General features: G+C 44.2%; 1 protein-coding gene across 1 annotated transcript in view; it reads right to left on the bottom strand.

The window, feature by feature from the left end:
* cers2b (ceramide synthase 2b) overlaps positions 1–21,094 on the bottom strand; it is a 64,708-nt gene extending 43,614 nt beyond the window's left edge. The window contains exon 1 of the mRNA XM_080750229.1: positions 20,372–21,094. The gene's annotated coding sequence lies outside the window, so the exon portion shown is untranslated. The remainder of the gene's footprint in view (positions 1–20,371) is intronic.

Raw genomic sequence — 21,094 nt, 5'->3', positions numbered from 1 at the left:
AGTGGCGGACCTCTGTCTCACCTGCTTTGATGTGTCCCAGGGACGTGCTGGCCATTGGGAAAAGCCGGGTTTCCTGCAGCACTTTACAGGCCAGGCGCCCCGCCCGGCCTGAAAACCCCCCCCGCCCCCCCCAAGGATATAAAAAAAAAAAAAAAAAAAAAAAAATCAAAAAAAAAATGTTTTCTCAAAAAAACTTTTTGGTCCTCCAACAATGTACTAGGCATGATCGCGATCGCGAAATTGCATGTTTAACCCCCATACCAACCCTATCTTTCAAACATGGCAGCCATGTTTGTTTACATTTGAAGAAAACATAAGGGCTGGTATCTCCTGAATGCAGGAAATACTCAAGTAAAGTGCAAATACCTGAAAATCTCCTTTGTACAGTATAAGTACAGTACTTAAGTAAATCTACTTAGTTACTTTACACCAATGTTTCTTTTTTTTTACTGTGCTGTAGACTTCTATTTATATGGCACGAGTGCTGGTTGATTAACCTGGGGGAAAAAAACAAGTTACACTGTCCTGTGAAAAACGTAGTTATTCAATGTTGAATAAATGTGAATGATAGCATGTAGTTGTGTTTTCCGTCATCATGGGCACATTCATGTGTTTTTTATAGGGCAAAAATAAGAATTAATATAAAAAATTAAGTGAATTAATTACTCGAATTAATTAATTAATTATCAAAAAATTTCCGCGCACGCGCTTTGCGCGTGCGCCATGACATCCCCCCCTGGTCAAGACTTTTTCCTGCAGGAATCCCTGAGTAGCGGGACAACTCCCGAACGGCCGGTTCATTTCCGGCCGGTACAGGCCGGCCATTTGGAAAAAAATTAGAAATAAAATGTCTTCATTCCATTTTGGGGGCTAGGCGGCCAACAGAGTAAATCGTCACTGTCGGGAAGAAACCTCGTATCTCCAAGTTTCAAATTTGTACATTTTTTCGCAAAGCAAAGCCCTGCTTCATCATACAAGGCCGTCGCACAAAAGTAGTGAACAGCAGATCTACAAGCACACAACGCCTCGCGGTGCGAGGCGTTGTGTGCTTGTAGATCGGCTGTTTTCACTAGTTTAAATCATTTTTTAAATGATAAATACGAAACAAACAGTTTTGGACATACAAGGTTTCCACCCGACAACGACGAAATATAACTCATGTAATTGGCCCACTGGCTTGTCACTTGTCATGATCTGAAATGGCAAATCTTTGAGTAGCAGCAGCAGCGCTATAGAGAGAGATCTCTCTCTATAGCGCGCAATGAGGGCCTCTACAACTCTTTTTCACGGGCTGAATCAGGGGCCCAGCACGTCCCTCAGAAACAAAAAAATCACACCTGTGTGAACTGAGCGGTGGTTTACCCGTGTGTGTGTGTGTGTGTGTGTGTGTGTGTGTGTGTGTGTGTGTGTGTGTGCGCGCGCGCGCACGCCCTCATTGCTACCCGTGTGTGTGTGTGTGTGTGTGTGTGTGTGCGCGTGTGTGTGTGTGAGAGAGAGAGAGAGTGTGTTGTCTGCCTGCCCTGCTCAATAGCGCCCCTCCTTTAACGTGTGTGTGTGTGTGTGGTCTGTGTGTGTGGTCAGGAGAGGTATGGCAGGCGACAGACATACACGGCAGGCGACAGACATACACGGCCAGCCAGTAACATCTTGAAAGCGAATCACAGGAGCGGCGGGACCACCGCTCAAAAATCACACCCGTGTGAACTGAGCGGTGGGGGGGGGTGGGGGGGGGGTGCCTGTGTGTGTGTGTGTGTGTGTGTGTGTGTGTGTGTGTGTGTGTGTGTGTGTGTGTGTGTGTGTGTGTGTTGCAGTTGATGCTCAACCTCTCTGGTCACTAGGCCTGGGGCGGTATCGACATTTTGTTACCGAGATTACCGTCTTCCCATTTACCGCCGGTACTGCGGTAATTACCGCACCCCCGTATCAAATAATTAAGGTTCGGCGATAGCCGATAAGCCAAAATATTGCAATCATCTTCCCAAAAGTCGCATCTCCACAGCCTGACTGCCCGAGTTATACTTCTCCGTACAGCACAGCGGGTATGGCTTTGAAAGGAGCAGATCTACAAGCTCACAACACATCGCATCTGCGACGCGTTCTGAGCTTTTAGATCTGCACTGTCGGGTTACCATAGTAACGTAGGCTAGCTACTTAGCTTTTCAGACACAAACAGCTGTGTGAACAAAACAGAAGAGGACGGGTAGTCAGATCGTGTACAGTGATTCTGTAAACTCACGTCGTCTCAACTCTCAAATCGCAGTGATTGAGTGCTGCTATATACAGGTTTTAGTTACAAGACTTGACAGAAAAGGTTATAAAATCTCAGACGCGCCGACAGACGGGGCACAACGTGCGACGCGGTTACGACGCGGTGGAAAAAGTAAAATAGTTTCATTTTCGGTTTTAGTCCACGCGGCCCGCGCTCCGCCAGTAATCCGTATGAATAAAAAAAGATATGCCACAACACAATGTATGTATTCACATCCTTGTGTCGTGTGGATTACAGAGAAAGTTTACGCTGCTTTGTACTCCTCTACGCAGGCTGCCCTGTGTAGGTCTGACTGTCTGTGTCTCTGAGAGTGAGAGTGACGTATGTGGCTTCCAAACTGTGGTACACGGCCCAGAGCAGAGCGGCATGGAGCGCATGCGGTCCTCGCTTCTCCCCCGTTTTAAAACTCGCTGGTTTTCCAATAAAAAATATACTTTTTTTGTCTTTTTTTACCGCGGTAAGCACACTGACACCGCGGTAGACCTCGGTTTACCGCGGTACGGCGGTACGGCGGTTACCGTGTCCAACCCTACTGGTCACTCAGTGGTATTCAGGCTACACATTCCTCAGGCTACACATTCCTCAGGCTACACATTCCTCAGGCTACATACAGACAGACACACACACACACACACACGGCCACGCTATGGAGACGGTGTGACCACCGCTCAAATATGGACACAGGCACAGCAAGCCCTGTGCACACAGTATATGAGGGATGGAAAGTAACTTTAACTGGTGCTTGCATGATAATATGTAGGAGCATCAATGTAAGAAATACCCGTTTCGTTTAATGGCTATAGAGATACTGTGTACCGATCTGCATGATTTTTGGACAACATCTGTAACAGGGCCAGACAACCCCCCACCCCCCCCCCCCCCCCCCCCCGCCCGCCCACACCGCCTGCACACACACACACACACACACACACACACACACACACACACACACACACACATACACACACACACACACACACACACACACACACACACACACACACACACACACACACACACATACAGAGCTGGTTAAACATGTTGCCTCATGCTAGATGCAGAATAGATATGCCTCATGCTAGATGCAGAATAGATATAGATACACCATAAAAAGACAGACAGACAGACAGACAGACAGACAGACAGACAGACACTCACTCAGACAGACATTCGGAAAATTATATGTTTGATAGTACAAGTGGGACTCCTAATGTGCCATAGTGTCGTAGTAAATAGGTCTACATGTCCTACATATTCTGGAGAAAACCTGGAGACTTGACGTTCAGTAATCAGGTCTCATGATCAACATAAGAACGTTATAATGGTGTGTAAAAAAGTAAATCAAAAGATTTGCCACAGACAAGTCTTTTGACCATGTATACGGACTAGAGGATGGCACGGGAGTGGATTTTCACTCCTGTCATGTCCCACTCCCACAGAAGAAATCCTGTCCCATCCCAGAGTAAAAAAATAAATCCCGTCCTGTCCCACTCCTGTACAATGACTCCTGGTCCCATCCCACTCCTGGTCAAAATCACTCCTTTTCACCTCCCGCTCCCGGAAAAAGAAAGAAGAATTTTTTTTTTATAATGTTTGCAGTTCGAAGACCTCACTTTCTGGCACACTTATTTCTGCTGTTTGATGAACTGGTCTGGGACGATTCCCACTCCTGCCCACTCCTGGTGATTTTTCATTCCTGTCCCGTCCCGATCACAGCATTAATACAAATCTGATTCCTGTCTTGCGGGAATCCCACGGGACCCACGGGAATTCCTGTCAAATGTCATCCTCTACTACGGACACATCGATGACCCTGGTAGCACCTCCTCCACAAAGGCTTAGGTCTCCTCTACAACCAGCTTTGTGCTAGAGAGAGTTGCACCATATTGACATTCTGGCCCATGTCATCAGATTACTGATCCACTGCATGCTCAAATCGACCGATGCTGACCCTGACATTGCAGCGCAATTTTACTTTACACCTGTCATATGGTAACTGAATGGAGGGGGACTGTGAAGTATTCATATCGTCGTTGTCGGGTGAAAACCTTGTATGTCCAAAACCGTTCGTTTTGCATTTATCATTTTGAAAATGATTTAAACTAGTGAAAACAGCCGATCTACGGTGCGAGGCGTTGTGTGCTTGTAGATCTGCTGTTTTCACTACTTTTGTGCGACGGCCTTGTCTGATGAAGCAGGGCATTACTTTGCGAAAGAACGTACAAATTTGAAACTTGGAGATACGAGGTTTCCACCCGACAACGACGATATGGTACTGCAACTACCGGTACGTACTTGAACCCCAGCATCCTAATGAAAACAGCAGATCTACAAGCATCTGCGACGCGATCGTGTGAGCTTGTATGTCAGCTGTTCTCCGGATGCGTCCCACATATAATTCTACGGTAAATTCCCGCGGAATCAGGTGGATAGGTCAGTGGAAACACAGTATTCCCGTGATTCTACAGAGGAGGACTGAGAGAACACACAGAATAAGGTGAGGAGGAGGAGGAGAAAGGAGAGGAGTGAGTGTGGAGAGGAGAAGTCATAATTTAGACCTTGTGTTAATGTTAGCTTGGAGTGTGGGTGTGGGTGTGTGTGCGCGTGCGTGTATGTATGTGTGTGTGTGTGTGTGTGTGTGTGTGTGTGTGTGTGTGTGTGTGTGTGTGTGTGTGGAATGGGAGTCATGGGACAGGGAGTGTTGTGCGACTGACTCATGTGGACAACAACCTCAACCCTACAGACTGATCCGTTCAACCTGAGAGAGAGAGAGAGAGAGAGAGAGAGAGAGAGAGAGAGAGAGAGAGAGAGAGAGAGAGAGAGAGGAGGGAAATACTTTAAGTGGACCAGTATGATCTATCTATGGGGTGCCGTCTGGCCCATGATTGTATTCTGTATGCTTTGTCCTATCCTATCCACCTCTTTCCGTGGGAATTTACTGGAGATTTTTTTGCACCACACTTCCGGTTAACAGAATACATACAAGCTCACGTCGCGTTGCAGATGCAGCCGTTGTGAGCTTGTAGATCACACTCGGCTGCGGCGCCGGAAGCTCCGTGCAACTTCTGCGCAATGCACGATGGGATGTTGGAAAGTTGTGGATACAGTACAGCAGTGTTCGCCAATAGGCTGGCCTAGAGGGGTAAAGCCCTTTGCACACAGGACAGTTGCGTTTTTTTCGTTTGCGGCATGAATAAAACGCATTGGATTTGGTGTGCAAGGCTGTGCGGAATCGGCGCTGCGGATCCAAAAAGGAGTCATAAAAGGAGTGATGAGTTTTTACCGCATGCGACAAGACGCACGAATCGAACTGGGTTCGATCGAGAAAAAAACGCACGGCGGCAGCCACTCGTCGCACGGCTAATTCGGAGCCGGTGTGCATGAGGTCATAGAGAATCATTGTTTTCTTTTCAAAAAATTGTATTGTCCGTTTTATCCGTGCGGTTAAACGCGCCTGTGTGCAAAGGGCTTAACTGTCCGGCCCCCGCTTTTTGGAGCGGTGAAAGCGCTCCCAATAGACAGGTATGTCTGTGGGTGGGTGGGTGGCTGGCTATGTGGCTGGCTGGCTGGCTATGTCTGTAGCCTGGCAACTTTGTGTGATAGAAACTTTTTTTCTCCTTTTTTATATTAACAATTTGAACCCCAGCGTCCATATTCTGAGAACTTTAGCCAAAAATAGCAGATCTACAAGCTCACAGCGCCTCGCGTTGCGAGGCATTGTGAGCTTGTAGATCGGCTATTTTCGGCAAAGAGGTTTGGTGTAGAGGGGAAAAAGAGCAAACTAAGTACAGAGTGAAAGGTCAAGTTTATTAAGTATTGACCTTTCCAGAAGTGCCGCTCACCTTCTGCGCAATGCACGATGGGACGTTGGAAACTTGTGAATAGAACAGGGTTAGATGTACCTTGCTCTTTACTGTACTCTGTTCTTGTTTTTCTTTTATCTTTTTCTTACTTCTCTGTAACTTTGTAAATAACCTTATACTGCTGTGCCGCCTCTGGGCAACTGATTTTCCCCCTTGGGATAGATCTATCTATCTATCTATCTATCTATCTATCTATCTATCTATCTATCTATCTATCTATCTATCTATCTATCTATCTATCTATCTATCGAATAGGAACAAGGTACACTTCTCCCTCAGCTCAGCTATCATCAGGCAACAAAGTTTCAAGTGATAGTCAGAAGTAAATCAACTTGGATGCTATCTCTCTCTCTCTCTCTCTCTCTCTCTCTCTCTCTCTCTCTCTCTCTCTCTCTCTCTCTCTCTCTCTCTCTCACAACAATTGTACTCGGAGTGTAAAATGGATTTGGTTCCACTTGTACACACAAACATACAGACGCGCGTGCGCGCAAACACAACACTATACTTTGTAAGGCACAAAAATGGAACACACATTGGACCCTTAACTTTGACTTTCATTATAGGCCTGAGCCTGACAGACAGACAGACAGACAGACAGACAGACAGACAGACAGACAGACAGACAGACAGACAGACAGACAGACAGACAGACAGACAGACAGATCGAGAGGCAGGCCGACAGGCAGGTGTGTGTGTGTGTGTGTGTGTGTGTGTGTGTGTGTGTGTGTGTGTGTGTGTGTGTGTGTGTGTGTGTGTGTGTGTGTGTGTGTGAACTGTGACAGTGGTTATAAAGGCAGTGAACTCTGATCTCATAATGAGTGACAGTGCATTAAAGTGACAGCTATATGGTATGTACTGTATGTGCAATGACACACACACACACACACACACACACACACACACACACACACACACGCACGCACACACACACACACACACACACACACACACACACACACACACACACACACACACACACACACACACACACACACACACACAAGCCTATGAATAGACCATGTGCATAAAGCCAAGTCAACTTCCTGTGCTGACCTCATGCAGCCGTTATACTATTCATGTTGTTCATTGTGGTTTGCAGATGTTTCTTTTAAACTGTGTCTCTCTGCATGGCTGGGAGTGTTGCTGTCACTGAGGTCACGCCTCACTTTTGGCGTATGATCTTCCTCACCTACTTCAACAGGATCATCATCATCATCATCATCATCATCATCATCATCAACATCAATAATAGTCCAGGGTTCAATAGCAGGGGGGTCCGGGACTCCTAGGGTGTCCTCAGAGTTACTACGTACAGGGGGTCCTCCAAATCTTTGTGTGATAGAAACTCTTTTTCTCCCCTTTTATATTAACGATTTGAACAGCGTCCATATTATGTGAACTTTAGCCAAAAATAGCAGATCTACAAGCTCACAACCTTTTCGGCAAAGAGGTTTGGTGTATAGTGGAAAAAGAGTACAGAGTGAAAGGTCAAGTTCATTGACGGTTCAAGTGGTTAAATATCTGAAAACACAAATTGACATGAATCCAAAATACACTGATGATTGTGCTGTCAAACAATGAAACTATATGGAATCTATGAACAGGTTGTGGGGGTCCCTGCTTCATCTCTCTCTCAACTAAGGGGTCCTTGGCCTGAAAACGTTGAAGACCCCTGCTATAGGCTCTATGCCCAGCAGCCTTATTGGAAAGTTGTGCATGTTGCCTCATAGTCCGGTAAATATAAGGCAGAGGTTGGACAAAATTGTATTATTTAGTTTTTCAACTGATTCTGACAGGAAATTAGGTCTACTAGCCGGGATAAAAAATCTACCATGATCTGCTCACTGCAAATACCCACAGTGGCCAAATCAAGTTGGGCTCCCATCGACTTTCTATACAGGAGGAAAATACCCAGAAAAAAAATCTTCTTTAAGTAGGATGTGAGGGGTCTAACTAGGGGTTTGTCATGATGCTGAATCCTTTGCAAGCATTTGTTTTGCACAAAAAACGTTCATTGGCCCCAGAAAACGCCCACAAAACTGACAAAGGTTATGACTCATCACTTTTCATCACTAAACCATCATTTTCTGGGGCCATTTTTTAGCCCAAGGAATGTTTTTTTGTGCAAAACAAATGCTTGCAATGGATTCAGCATCATGACAAACCCCTAGTTAGACCCCTCACATCCTACTTAAAGCAGATTTTTTTTTTCTTGGTATTTTCCTCCTGTATAGAAAGTCGATGGGAGCCCAACTTGATTTGGCCACTGTGGGTATTTGCAGTGAGCAGATCAGGGTAGATTTTTTTTATCCTGGCTAGTAGACCTAATCTCCTGTCAGAATCAAAAACTAAATAATACAATTTTGTCCAACCTGAGTGTATTTTTCCCTAGATTTACTAGACTGGAAAGACTGTTACACCAGTGGGTCTCAAATTGGGATCCAGGGACCAGAATGCATTGAAGTCTATGAGGGGCAGGGACGTGCAGAGAATGTTAGAGAGGCAGGGGCTGATATTTCTAAAAAAGAGCTTTGGGGAGAAAATATTGAAAATAGCAGACCGCCAAGCTCACAATGCGTCGCGCTGCGACGCATTGTGAGCTTGGAGGTCTGCTATTTTCGGTGCTTGATACCACAGTGAACTAAGCATAATCAAGTGAATACTGGACATGTGGCGTGGGTTTCCTGCCGGAAAAAGTCTTGACCAGGGGGGGGATCTTGCGCCCGCGCAAAGCGCGGGCGCCGAATTTTTTTGATAATTAATTAATTAATTCCAGTAATTAATTCACTTAATTTTTAATATTAATTCTTATTTTTGCCCTCAAAATAATAAGAGAACATTTATCATTTTTGGCCTAAAGAAGTAAAGAGAAGTGTCTTAATTATTTTCAAGGTATTTGTACTTTACTTGTCTATTTCCAGTTTTCAGTATTTTGATTCCTTCTACTCCACCACAATTTCGGATCCAAATATTGTACCTTTACTCCACTACAAAAACATACATTTTATTTGCATAGACCTGATTGCTTGTTTCTCTCACAAACAAAACATGGCAACGCTGAGCAAAGTTAGACGGTCGGAGTTGGAGATGTGTTTATCTTAACACACAAACACTTGCAAGCAGGCTGGACACACATGCAGCTCAGTAACGTGTGGATATGTGTCGCTGTTGGGAGGAAACGTCGGAAAAGCAGTGTTGATCACCAGCCCAGGAGTTTGTTCTGACTCTTTGAAAACAAAGACACACACGCGCCTCTCTACCTAGCGCTACTCCTGTGCCTGTTTTGGGGGATTGAGAAAACTCACAGCTAAAGACTAGTTTCTCCATAACAGTCACTTCATGTTCGCACAATGAGGCATGTCGCTTTACGGGTTGCATTGCGCGATTTTGAATTAGTTGCAGGCAGTTGAGCGCTCATCGCGTCCGGATGCACGTCTTTTTTTTGCATAATGTGAGCCTGTAGATTAGCGGTTTTCATCAAGCTCACACGCCAGCAGGCCTGCACTGCACAACGTTCGTACGGGAGGGACTGGGGGGGAGAGAGAGAGAGAGCGAGAGAGAGAAACGGAACACTATTGCCCCGTTCAAGTAGGCTAAAGAAACATATCCAATGTTAATGCAGGCAGCATGTAGGATCCGCATTTGCAAACTGTTGACTCGCTGGGAGGTGAAGATGATGAAAACTTTTTGTTGTGGTTCTCATCTGGCATCGCGTCCCATCGGACACATAGCGGCACTGTTAGCATGTCGGCTAATAATATAGCTCTCCCTCTCTCTGCAAGTGTGTGTGTGTGTGTGTGTGTGTGTGTGTGTGTGTGTGTGTCTAATGACGACGACGTGAAGTCTCTTTGCAAAAAAGGGGTATGGTGTATGCTCTGCACGCTGCAGCCATGATACAGCACAGCACAAAAGAATAAAAAATAACAACTATGTAACACAAATCTATCTGGTGTTAATGTGCGCTGATAGACAGCGCAGCGAGGCAGGATGCATGCACATTCTTGAACACATTCCAGAGCCGTGTCGCCTGCCTGTACGCTTTTAGGAGGAATTTTGCATCATTTTCCCTGGACGTCTGGCCGGGCGGGGGCGATATCAGACCGGGCGGGGCGCCCGGCCTATATAACGGTGGCGGAAACCCTGAACTGCATGGATTTCTACACAGAGAGGGCAATTCACCCTTTGTTAGCCTTCTGGTTGGTCCCTGGCTGACCAACCAGCAGGCTCTATCTGGCTTGTCCCGCCCTGGTTCCGCCTTTTTTATGTTGAATTTGCCAAAACATAATTTTTGGAGAAATAAAAACATTTAAAAACATGCCGAGTCACTATACTACCACTGAGCAGCTCCATTTTACTGAAACCAAGTTTGAAATTAGAATTGAACCCACAGAATAACAATACGAAGCAACTGAATTAAAATGGTAGTGGATGGAGTGTCCCACCGAATGTCCAACCAAGACACAGCAACCAATGGTTGTGAAGAGGGGCGGGACAACGGATGGGACTTGACAAAGGGTGAATTCTTTCAACATAAGATGCTGCATTCAAGTTCGGGAGCGTTTGGACAAGACAATTCTCTTGAATGCTGCCTTCAGGTATGGCATGGAAGGAGGGCATTTTCATTTCTTTCACCATAGTAAAAACTGCATTCATGGTCTGGAGAGGGCACTTTTTACAGAGGGATAAAGGGGCTGGGGCTCAAGCCCCCATTTGATGTCTATGTGTGCACATGCCTCATAAGGGGTAAAGTGACAATGAACTGACGCCGTAATGGCAGAACTCTCTGATTAGACGACTCTGATGCCACCTCATCTCTTGCAGGAGGCTTGGCTTTCCTGGGCCAATATGGCCGCCACATTTTCTTGTTACCTCGCTCCAACGTAGGGGTGGGCGATATGGAAAAATACAATATCACAATATTTTCCCAAGCTGTATCACGATATACAATTTTATCACAATTCTTTTTCATGTTGTTTTTTTTTTTTGGGAGGGGGGGTTATTTTTCAAGTTACTTGACAAAAACTAGACTATTTGGGTTCCTTTTGGGAGGTCTAAATTGAACTTTACAAGTATGTAACTCTGACAGTATACAAATGAAACCAAATGGTTTCATTTGTGTACTGTCAGAGTTAAGTGGAGACCTTGACATTTTAAAGTTTGAGAACTACTGATTTAGACCAACATGAGGTTTAAATGGAATTCTGCAATGAATCTCTGTATTAACGATTAAACAGGATTTTTTTCAAGGCTCCCTCAATTGTATCACGATATATATGATACCTCTGAAAAGGCATATCTTGGAGACATTGTATCGTCTCAACGATAATTTATCACCATATCGCCCACCCCTACTCCAACGTGCACTGCAGCGTGCGGCCAATGAGGCATGTACAGTACGTGTACTAATTAAAAGGTTGCTACCTTTTAATTAGTTTCACATTCTTAATTGAATTTTGCTGGACCAAACTATACTTCCGGCAGGGGCATGACTCCAATTGTAGCCGTATAGAGCTCACTTGTTGATCTTGCCAATACAGAGGGCTCGTTCAGTAACTAGGGGGTCTCCCTGTCTCCCAGTCCCCAGTAAACTGAAAATACATCTTCAGTTGGGACATCAATCATTTCATCCGATCAGGAGAGAGAACCCCATTCATCATCTTCAATTTTGTAGTGTTTTGTTTGGTTTAACCCATTCAGAACGGGTACACATTATTGTGTGTCATTATTGTATGCTTCAACTATTGAAAAATAGCAGATATACAAGCTCGCAGCGTGGCACCGAGTGCCGCGCTGCGAGCTTGTAGATCTGCTATTTTTGAAAAATCGTGAAAATTAGAATGTTGACCCGATTCTACAAGTGTCTTTTGAATCCTTCTAAGGTTTTTTGAAAAACCTATGTGTCTATGCCAGCAATCTGGCTAGCCATCGTCAAAGAAAAGGTCCCTTTCACTTAACTGGAGCTCAGTTGGTCTGTTCTTGAGAGACTACTATGTCAACTTTTTCATGTGAAGGACCCCCAAAATGAAATGTATTTGTCCACGGACCCCCATCTCAAAATATTTAGTTCCAGGAACCACCCAGAAGCAGAATTTGAGTAACAAACGTTTGCTTTGAAAATACACATATTCAAAGATTTGCACATATTTTCACGACTTTTTCAAAAATAGCAGATCTACAAGCTCTCAGCACGGCACTCGGTGCCGCGCTGTGAGCTTGTATATCTGCTATTTTTCACTGGTTAAAGCTAGTCTGGGATCACTTCACTTTACGAGGTTTGATCCGGTCGGGAGCGGAAACCACTTTACGTCATGTTGTAGTCCTAGACGGACTACACTTTGGCCGGAACTATCAACCGGATTCAGTTTTAACCCAAACTATTCCCCTGCACCCAAGGACATAGTTTTAGGGCCTACCTAATAAACACCTTGATGCGGCGTAGTTTTGCTTTCGAGAAATTTGTTTGGTATGTGAATCTTTTAGTCCAACTCCTAGCGACTGGCAAGACTACACTAGGCTTCTAGAGCATTTTAATAGTGATTGGGGAAACAAACGAGGGGAACGAAATCAAAGCGACGCCGCTTCTTCTAGTGGTTTCCGCGATTTAGGCGGAAACCAAACGGTCTGTTGTGAACGAACACCAGGCTTTCTCCCGAGAAAGACTGGTAGGCGAGGTTAGGTTAAAGCATTCAATAATTCTAGGCCTAAATGGGTGTCACTTCCAATTTTGCATGTTTATTCTGTACGAGTTCGCTATCCCAGTGGTTTCCAAAAACTGCGGGAAGCGAACAATATTTTATGGGTCGCGATATACCACCTTAATATTCTGTTAACTACATTTTCTTTTTAATTCGTTTTCTTTTTTTCCCCCCACAGTTTTTGTAACCCATTTTCATCACCCATTGTCAATTGTCTAATGTAATCCTGGGCGCTATACACTCCCTCTGCCAACCTGGGGACAGCAATGGACTGACCTGACCTCATGCTTCCTTCTATGCATGAGGAGTCCAAGTCGCTCCCCCCTGTCACCGGACAGGGGGGAGATTCCCCAGTTGGAATCTTGTGGAAGGAACTTTATTCCAACCAGTTCCTTTCCCCCCTCCATCAGGCGCCCCGGCTGGCCAGGAGAAGGCAGTATAGAGATCAGGATTACTGCATGTCTTGTGGGGGGAGACACAGGGAGAACATGCAAACTCCACACAGAAAGGCCCTTTTGCCAACCCCACCTAGGGTATGGGCACTGATGACGCAGAGGAGAGAACACGCCCCCAGCGCCCCCAGCGGGAATCAAACCAAGGACCTTCTAGCTGTGAGGCGACCATGCCCCCTTTAATTCGTTTTCTTAAGCAAAAGAAAAAAGGGTAAAATCTTCATGAATTAAAAACAAAGTCAATAATTAAAAAGAAAATGCCATTAATTCGAAAACAAAATAAAAAGTAGTGGAAATAGCCGATCTACAAGCCCACAACACGGCGTGAAGCAATGTGTCGTGAGCTTGCAGATCTGCTATTTTCACTAGTCTGTCCAAATCTTTATTTTGGGTCACTCTCAAGCTAAAAAGGTTTGGGAACCATTGCTAAACTATCCTGAATGGATCAATTTGGTATGCAGACCTGAACATTTATTCTTCCCTTTAGTTGGAGAGACAGGGAGACCCCTGTTACTGAACACTCTATACACCAGTGTTTCTCAAATACTAGGGGTACGCGGAGGTACTGGAGGGGGTACTCAAGATAATGCCCCCCCAAAAGAAAAATAGAAGTATAAATCATGATACTATTATGCATAGTTAAATAATTAACTACAATTGAATTAGAAGGAGAAACAACATTTACTGTTGTGTTTAATGAGGACACTTGGAGAAACTTGAGCCTGATAGTTGCCAACCCAAATTCCATGGTACCAAGCAACTGGTATGTGTTTGAATGTTGTTTGAATGTAAGTTATTGACATGAAAACTGGACTGAAATGTTATGGCCACAGTGTTGAAACTCTCACTCGCTTTTTTATGTGTTGTGATGTTATATTCTTTAAAGGGGGGTTTATAATATACCGCTAGCTATGGGTTTAATTGCAGTTGGGAAAATGTGTTGTCGCGTAAAGGGGACTCTTGGATTCAAAATCAGCAAAAGGGGGTACTCAAGCCAAAAAAGATTGAGAAACACTGCTATACACAACAGCAATGATTTTTATGTCAAGATTGAGCACTTAATACTTGTTTTAACAAAACATATCACGTAACACCTTTATGGTTCTGGAATTGCTTGGCTGATAATAATGTCACACTCACCCCAGAGTCTTGGAGATGTAGATATGATGCGTTTTATACTCCCCAGTATCTCAAGACAGAATGTTGGCGACTTGGCGCACACAGTGTTCATAACATGCTTCAGTAATGGAAATTCTCATTTTCAAATCTATTTTAAAATATATATCTTTGTGAACGGAAATGACAGCTTCCTGTCACAACCTTCATGAGGTGGTGTTCCACAATTGTAGCTGATCTGTAACGCACTGTGAGAATGTAATGTATGTCAGCTATTTTCTAAATCTTTGGATATCTTTTTTCTTCTTTTTTTATATTCTTAAAATTATTTTAAAAATGTCTGCCTATAATGACAGACCAAAGTAGGGGGGCCAGATTGAAATACTAGACTGTTAGAAGAATGAAAACAAAAGTATAATTATAATACTTTGAAACAAAATACATGAACCATAGTAGGGTTCATTTCAGTTATTGATCGAAAGAGTGACACAGAGCAGGCAGATGATATCAGAGCTAAAATTGCACCGTAACTGATTCTCTTTTCCTGTTTGAACCCCAAATAGACCATTTTAAACTATAAGGTAAATATAGGCCACAATGCTACTATTAAGGTTGCGTTCCATTCAGGTCAAGTGGATTCTTTTTACTATTTGACCTGTTTTTCGGTGTGTGTGTGTGTGTGTGTGTGTGTGTGTGTGTGTGTGTGTGTGTGTGTGTGTGTGTGTGTGTGTGTGTGTGCGTGCGTGCTTGTTGCTCCTACTCTAAACATGTGAAGTTACAAAGTTGATTCTGATTCTGAAGTGTCACCAGGGTGTCCAGGCTTTTCTTCAAAACTGACAAATATAATCCTGTCTAGACTCTATACTCTAGTAGTGCCAAACATCCCTCTCAACCAATCCCTGAGATTCATGCTGCTAAGGTCAATTCCCCAACAACGCTCCCTCCCAATGGCCACAAACACTGACTGAAAAAATCACACCCGTGTGAACTGAGCGGTGGTTTACCCACCTAGTCTCAACAGCACCCTCTTACCCACCAACCCCTCCCCCCTTCCCCCCTGTGTGTGTGTGTGTGTGTGTGTGTGTGTGCGTGTGCGTGTGTGTGCCTGGCCTGGCCTGGCCTGAAAACAGCGCCCCTCCCTTAACATGTGTGGTCAAAAAAGGTACTACACCACAGGCTTCAGGCTACATACAGACCCACCCACCCACCCACCCACATACAAACATACCTACACACACGGCCACGCTATGGAGACGGTGTGACCACCGCTCAAAAACACCCAAAGGGATCGCTCTTGTCTACAAACCTCAATGGAAAGCTCTTGAACTTCTTGTGTGCAGTTGTAGGTTTTGTCAATAAAGATGTCACAATCAACATCAAGTCTGGTCACATGCTATGGGTTTAGAATAAAACGTGGAAATACAGAACAAACTGCACAGATAGACCTGCGCCTTTTGTTCTCTAGCCCAGTGTTTCTCAAATGGGGGTACGTGTACCCCTAGGGGTACGCGGAGGTACTGCAGGGGGTACACAAGATAATGGCCCCCAAAAAGAAAAATAGAAGTATAAACCATGATACGATTATTCATAGTTAAATAATTACTGTAACTACACTTGAATTAGAAGGAGAAAGAACTGTGAGCCTGATAGTTGCCAACCCAAATTACATAAGGCTACCAGGCAACTGGTATGTGTTTGAATGTTGTTTGAATGTACTAGAATTTCACGGACGCTTCGCTGTTAAAAGTTGTTATCCTATGCATAGATTAAAAGCTGCTGTTTCATTTGCCGGGATTTTGAAAGTGAACACGGTAACACGTGTGAAATCAGTGGTGGAAAAAGTACTCACATGTTATACTAAAAGTATAAATGAGCAGAGTGAGATCAGCATGACAGAACAGTTAGCTTAAATAGGACTAATAGTAGTTTGTCAGTAGTCAGTGTCAAATTAGGCAAAGTACAAATTGTATTTAAGGCAGGTGTGAGATTCAAGTTAGAAGAGAGGCTTAGCTTACAAAACTGCAGACAAATTGACAGGAAGGGTGTAAATGTTAATGTGTCTGATAGCTGAATGTTTGCGAGACAAAAATTGTGAAAGAAATTGTTTATCTGCAATTGTGTCTGGATTCTTAACCATTGACGAGACAAAAGTTATGAAAGTAGCTGTTTATCTGCACTTGTGGGCTGTGTTTCTCTGTTCTTCCCTATTCTGAGATATTGTACCGGTAGGTATTTTGCGAAACTCTCCTCCAGAGAAACACCACAATTCTTTCACATTTCACAAGCCCTAGTTGCTTAATTTTGGCTTATTTTTATAGACCTGGTTGTTTGTTGTGTGTTTTTTTTTGTTGTCATGTCTAACTCCCGACTAAGATGTTATGGCCACAGTGTTGAAACTCTCACTCCCTTTTTTTATTTTTTGTGATGTTAGATTCTTGAAAAGGAGGGTTATACCGTTATATACCGCTAGTTATGGTTTTAATTGCAGTTGGGAAAATGTTGTTGTCGGGTAAAGGGGGTACTTGGATTAAAAAATCTGCGAAAGGGGGTACTCTAGCCAAAAAAGATTGAGAAACACTGCCCTAGGGGTACTGGACCCCCGGATGAAGACCCCTGCTTTGATGCATGTCACTCCCCATCTCTCTCTATCCCCATTACCTGACAGTCTACTGTTCACTATCAATAAAGGTAGACCTAAGACCTAAAACCTCACCCTCTGACCCTCTGGACTAGGACACCATATCTACAGTACAGCTACAGATCGAGACAAAGAGATTGTATTATTATGTATTTGGTTCTTCTGATATTATGTGACAGGCAGCTGACAGGGTTCATCGCCTTGTCTCATAAGATGTGTTACATAATGTGTTGTTTCTTAGTCCAAGTCGACAACCTCACGTGGTTATATACGGTATAGCCATACTGTTGTCCCTCTAAGTCAGTGCTTCTAAAACTTTTTTTTGTATTATTTTTTTTATATCAAGGACCCCCAAAACTCTGAGAGTGTATGAATGGAACCTGTAAGGGTCCATTTGGTTCCATTTGTACACTCAATTAATTTAGGCCTAGAATTATTGACTGCTTTAACTGTTGAAAAATAGCATACAAGCTCACAGCGAGTGCCGCGCTGCGAGCTTGTAGATCTGCTATTTTTGAAAAAGTTGTGAAAATGTGTGCAAATCTTTGAATATATGTATTTTTAGAGCGAACGTTTGTAATTCAAATTTTGCTTCTGGGGGTGGTCCCTGGAACTATAATATTTTGAGATATGAATATTTTTTTACAGGGGTCCTTCACATGAAAAGGTTTGAGAACCACTGACATAGTAGTCTCTCAAGAACAGACTAACTGAGCTGTTAACTGTTAGGTGAAAATGACCTTTTCTTTGACGAGGGTTAGCCAGGTTGCTGACATAGAAACATAGTTTTTTCAACAAAAAAAAGACCTTAGAAGGATTCAAAAGACACAAAATTCTAATTTTCACGATTTTTCAAAAATAGCAGATCTACAAGCTCGCAGCGTGGCAATCGGTGCTTGTATATCTGCTATTTTTCAATAGTTAAAGCATTCAATAATCCTAGGCCTAAATGGGTTAAATTCAATTAAATTCCCTGATTCCCTGCAATTTTGCAACTCTCCCTTAACTGGGAGGTCAGGCAGACCCAGGCTGTAGGGTGGGACCGAGGAGAGATACAAGCAAGTATAAGTAGAAGAAATAACAACTTGTCTTGTTATTGCTCTGTCGAGGTGCCAACTTGCTCCTTGTGCACAAGTAGGCGACGTATGGCCTACTTAAGCTGGTCTCTCATTGGCTGTTAATGATGACGTTGCCGGAAATGCTGGACCCTGATTGGGCTACGGGCTTAAACACACACAGCTACCTTACATGTGCAGCGAACGCAGTACTTGCACGCTCTGCTGGCGCAAGTAATAATAGTAAATATCAAGAGTTACACATCTGTAAGGGTCCAAGTGGAACCCTTCAAGGAACCCTGAGGGTCCCTGGACCCCACTTTGAGAACCACTGCCCCCATATCTATAACCTAAAAGCTAACCCCCTAGAGCATACATGGGCAACTGGCGGCCCGGGGGCCACATGCGGCCCTCACCTTCACTTAATGTGGCCCACAGGTTAATATCAGAATACTGATATAGGTCTACAATTGATTTCAGCGTGCTCCAATTCCAAACAAGCAAACAGGGCACGCTTTATCCATATTAGTCGTTTTTATATTACATTTGTATACTTGATTTGTATATTAACTTATTTGTAATTTCATAAAGTGAACAAATTGTAATATAATAATTTTTTTGCTACCTATGTGTGACGGTAGAATGATGGAGTGGGACGGTACTTTACGAAATAAGTTACGCTCAGTGTTGCCGTAGTCTTGGGTCGCGCGCCCCCGACGACCCATATCTTTTCTGAGCCGGGGTCTCGCACCCCCCCAAGTTCACACCTCAACAACTGTTTTAACAAAGAAACAAGCCTATATGCATATATCAATAGACCTCTAGGTGTTGAGCGACATTCGCGACCCCCCAAACATTGAATCACCATTCGCTCATGGAGATAAGAGGTTTCTAGCTAAGAGGTTTCTGCCGACAGCAACCGTATGCAATGTGGCCCCCTGGAGTGAGTGTGGAAATACACCCCTGCCCTAGAGCACATTTCTAACTCTAAAACAGGCTGTTAACATACATTTCCTCGTCTTTCTATCCCACAATTTGGGAGGCTAAGGTTTATTAACACAAAACATACATTAAGTGATAAATGACGATGTATTATTATGGGTTAAGGCTATACCCAGCCAGCAGCAGCGCATGAAGTAGTAATTAAAATCAGCCCCACCACCACACCTTGCATTACCAGCTGCAACAGTGATGAACACGTTTAATAAAGTCTTCAATGCTTTGTACTGCTTTTATGTATAGTATAGTATAGCCTACTTTTACTCAACTTTTACTCAACTTTTGAATGCAGGACTTTTAAATGTAACATTTAATGTCACATTTATGTCTTACATTGTCATGTTACCAGCAGTAGCCCACTAGTAGGCTAGAAACCCCGAGGAGCAACCACTGCCACTGCCTCTCCCAGTCCCCCCCATGCCATGCCATGCATGTTCGTGGTCAGTCGGTTAGACTCGGCTATTTTCGGCTCAGCTCGGCAGCTGGCGGACAGAAATAGCGGAAAAGCCAAACCTCTGCTTCCAACGGCCCCAGATGGGCGGGGTCAGCAAATCATTTACAACAAAAACTACAGCCATGACAAACACAACATGTTGTTTGTGGACTCAGTTTAGCCTTCGAGCCAAGCTGCTGAAACATTATTATCATAACGGTAGCCTACTGTCTTGTTTTTAAGGCTACACATGTACAACAATAAAGAGGGTTTCCCCCCCAAAAAAGTCCAACATGTTAAAAATGAGAGTGACAGTAGTGACATCTACAGTAGCCTACATGCCAACAAAACAATTGTTTATAGGCTACACAAAATATTGACTACATAAGCCCTATACAGTCAAATTATTCTGTTATTTTGGCACATGTAGGTTTTTTTTTTTTTTTTTTTTTTTAGATTTCAGAGAGAGATGTCTGATGATCCCATGATGGACATTTAGCATCCAGAACAGAACCCTCGTCATGTGTGACGTCACAGCACTGCCTTAGACCACATGTTTCTCAACGTCGGGTTCCGGGGACCGTCCGGTCCGGCCCTCTGGGGGTCCACATTTGACCCTTTGTGGGGTCTGTAACTTTGAGAAATGTACACTGAGTGTTGATTGGGGTTACCGGGGTACCAACTCCAACTCCAACCACACACACACACACACACACACACACACACACACACACACGCACGCACGCGCGCACGCGCGCACACACACGCACGCACGCAGGCACGCAGCACCCACCCACACACTTTTTATGAATGTAATTAAGCACCGGTGACCCGGTACTTAGCTTACTTACTTTAGCGTCCGTTGCGGAGATGAAGCCAATCGGCCCGGGACTCTTCTTTACAGTCGATCGAACGGAATATAAAGTAGCCTAATTAGGCTGTATAAATTAATGACCCCGTAGCCTATTAAATCCGTAATCCGTCCTTTCAATCCGTTTAAAGCCCAACACTGGCCTGTGGGATCGCCTCGGGGTCCCCCCCGGAGGAAGTGGATGAAAAAGTTGCTCAGGAGAGGGAAACCTGTAAATCTCAGCTGGAACAGTTACCCCCGAGACCCGATTCCGGTGGATAAGCGGTTGATGATGGATGGATGGATAACGGTCCGGTTCAGTAAGTTCCGTCCGGACAGTCCGGTCCAGGTGTTGCTGCTGCGCTGTTGCTCGCGTATGGGACTTTAAAGTTCACTGGATCCGGACTGGATCACTTCTTCCATTCTTTTCTCCTGCAGCCGAACCTTCCCCTCACAAATATAAACATGGTTTATTTACAACGGAGTACAAAAAATATTTTTTTAAAAATCTAACGACTGACGTGGGAGATACCGCGAGACCTTTTATTGTGGCTCTTCTTATTAGCGCATGATTAATTGATATTAATCCGTGGTGGTGGTCGTGATGTCTGTCATCTCCCCCGCTGGTTCTTTTAGGGTCTTTTTCTTTTGATCCCTTCCCGGAGAGGAGAGCTTGTTCGCCGGGGGAGAGGAGGAGTAGAGGAGGTCGGCCCGGTGTGGAGGA

The sequence above is a fragment of the Nannobrachium achirus genome (assembly GCF_963921795.1).
Source record: "Nannobrachium achirus genome assembly, chromosome: 2".
In the NCBI taxonomy this organism is placed as follows: Eukaryota; Metazoa; Chordata; class Actinopteri; order Myctophiformes; family Myctophidae; genus Nannobrachium; species Nannobrachium achirus.
This window is presented reverse-complemented; position numbering and strand designations above follow the sequence as displayed.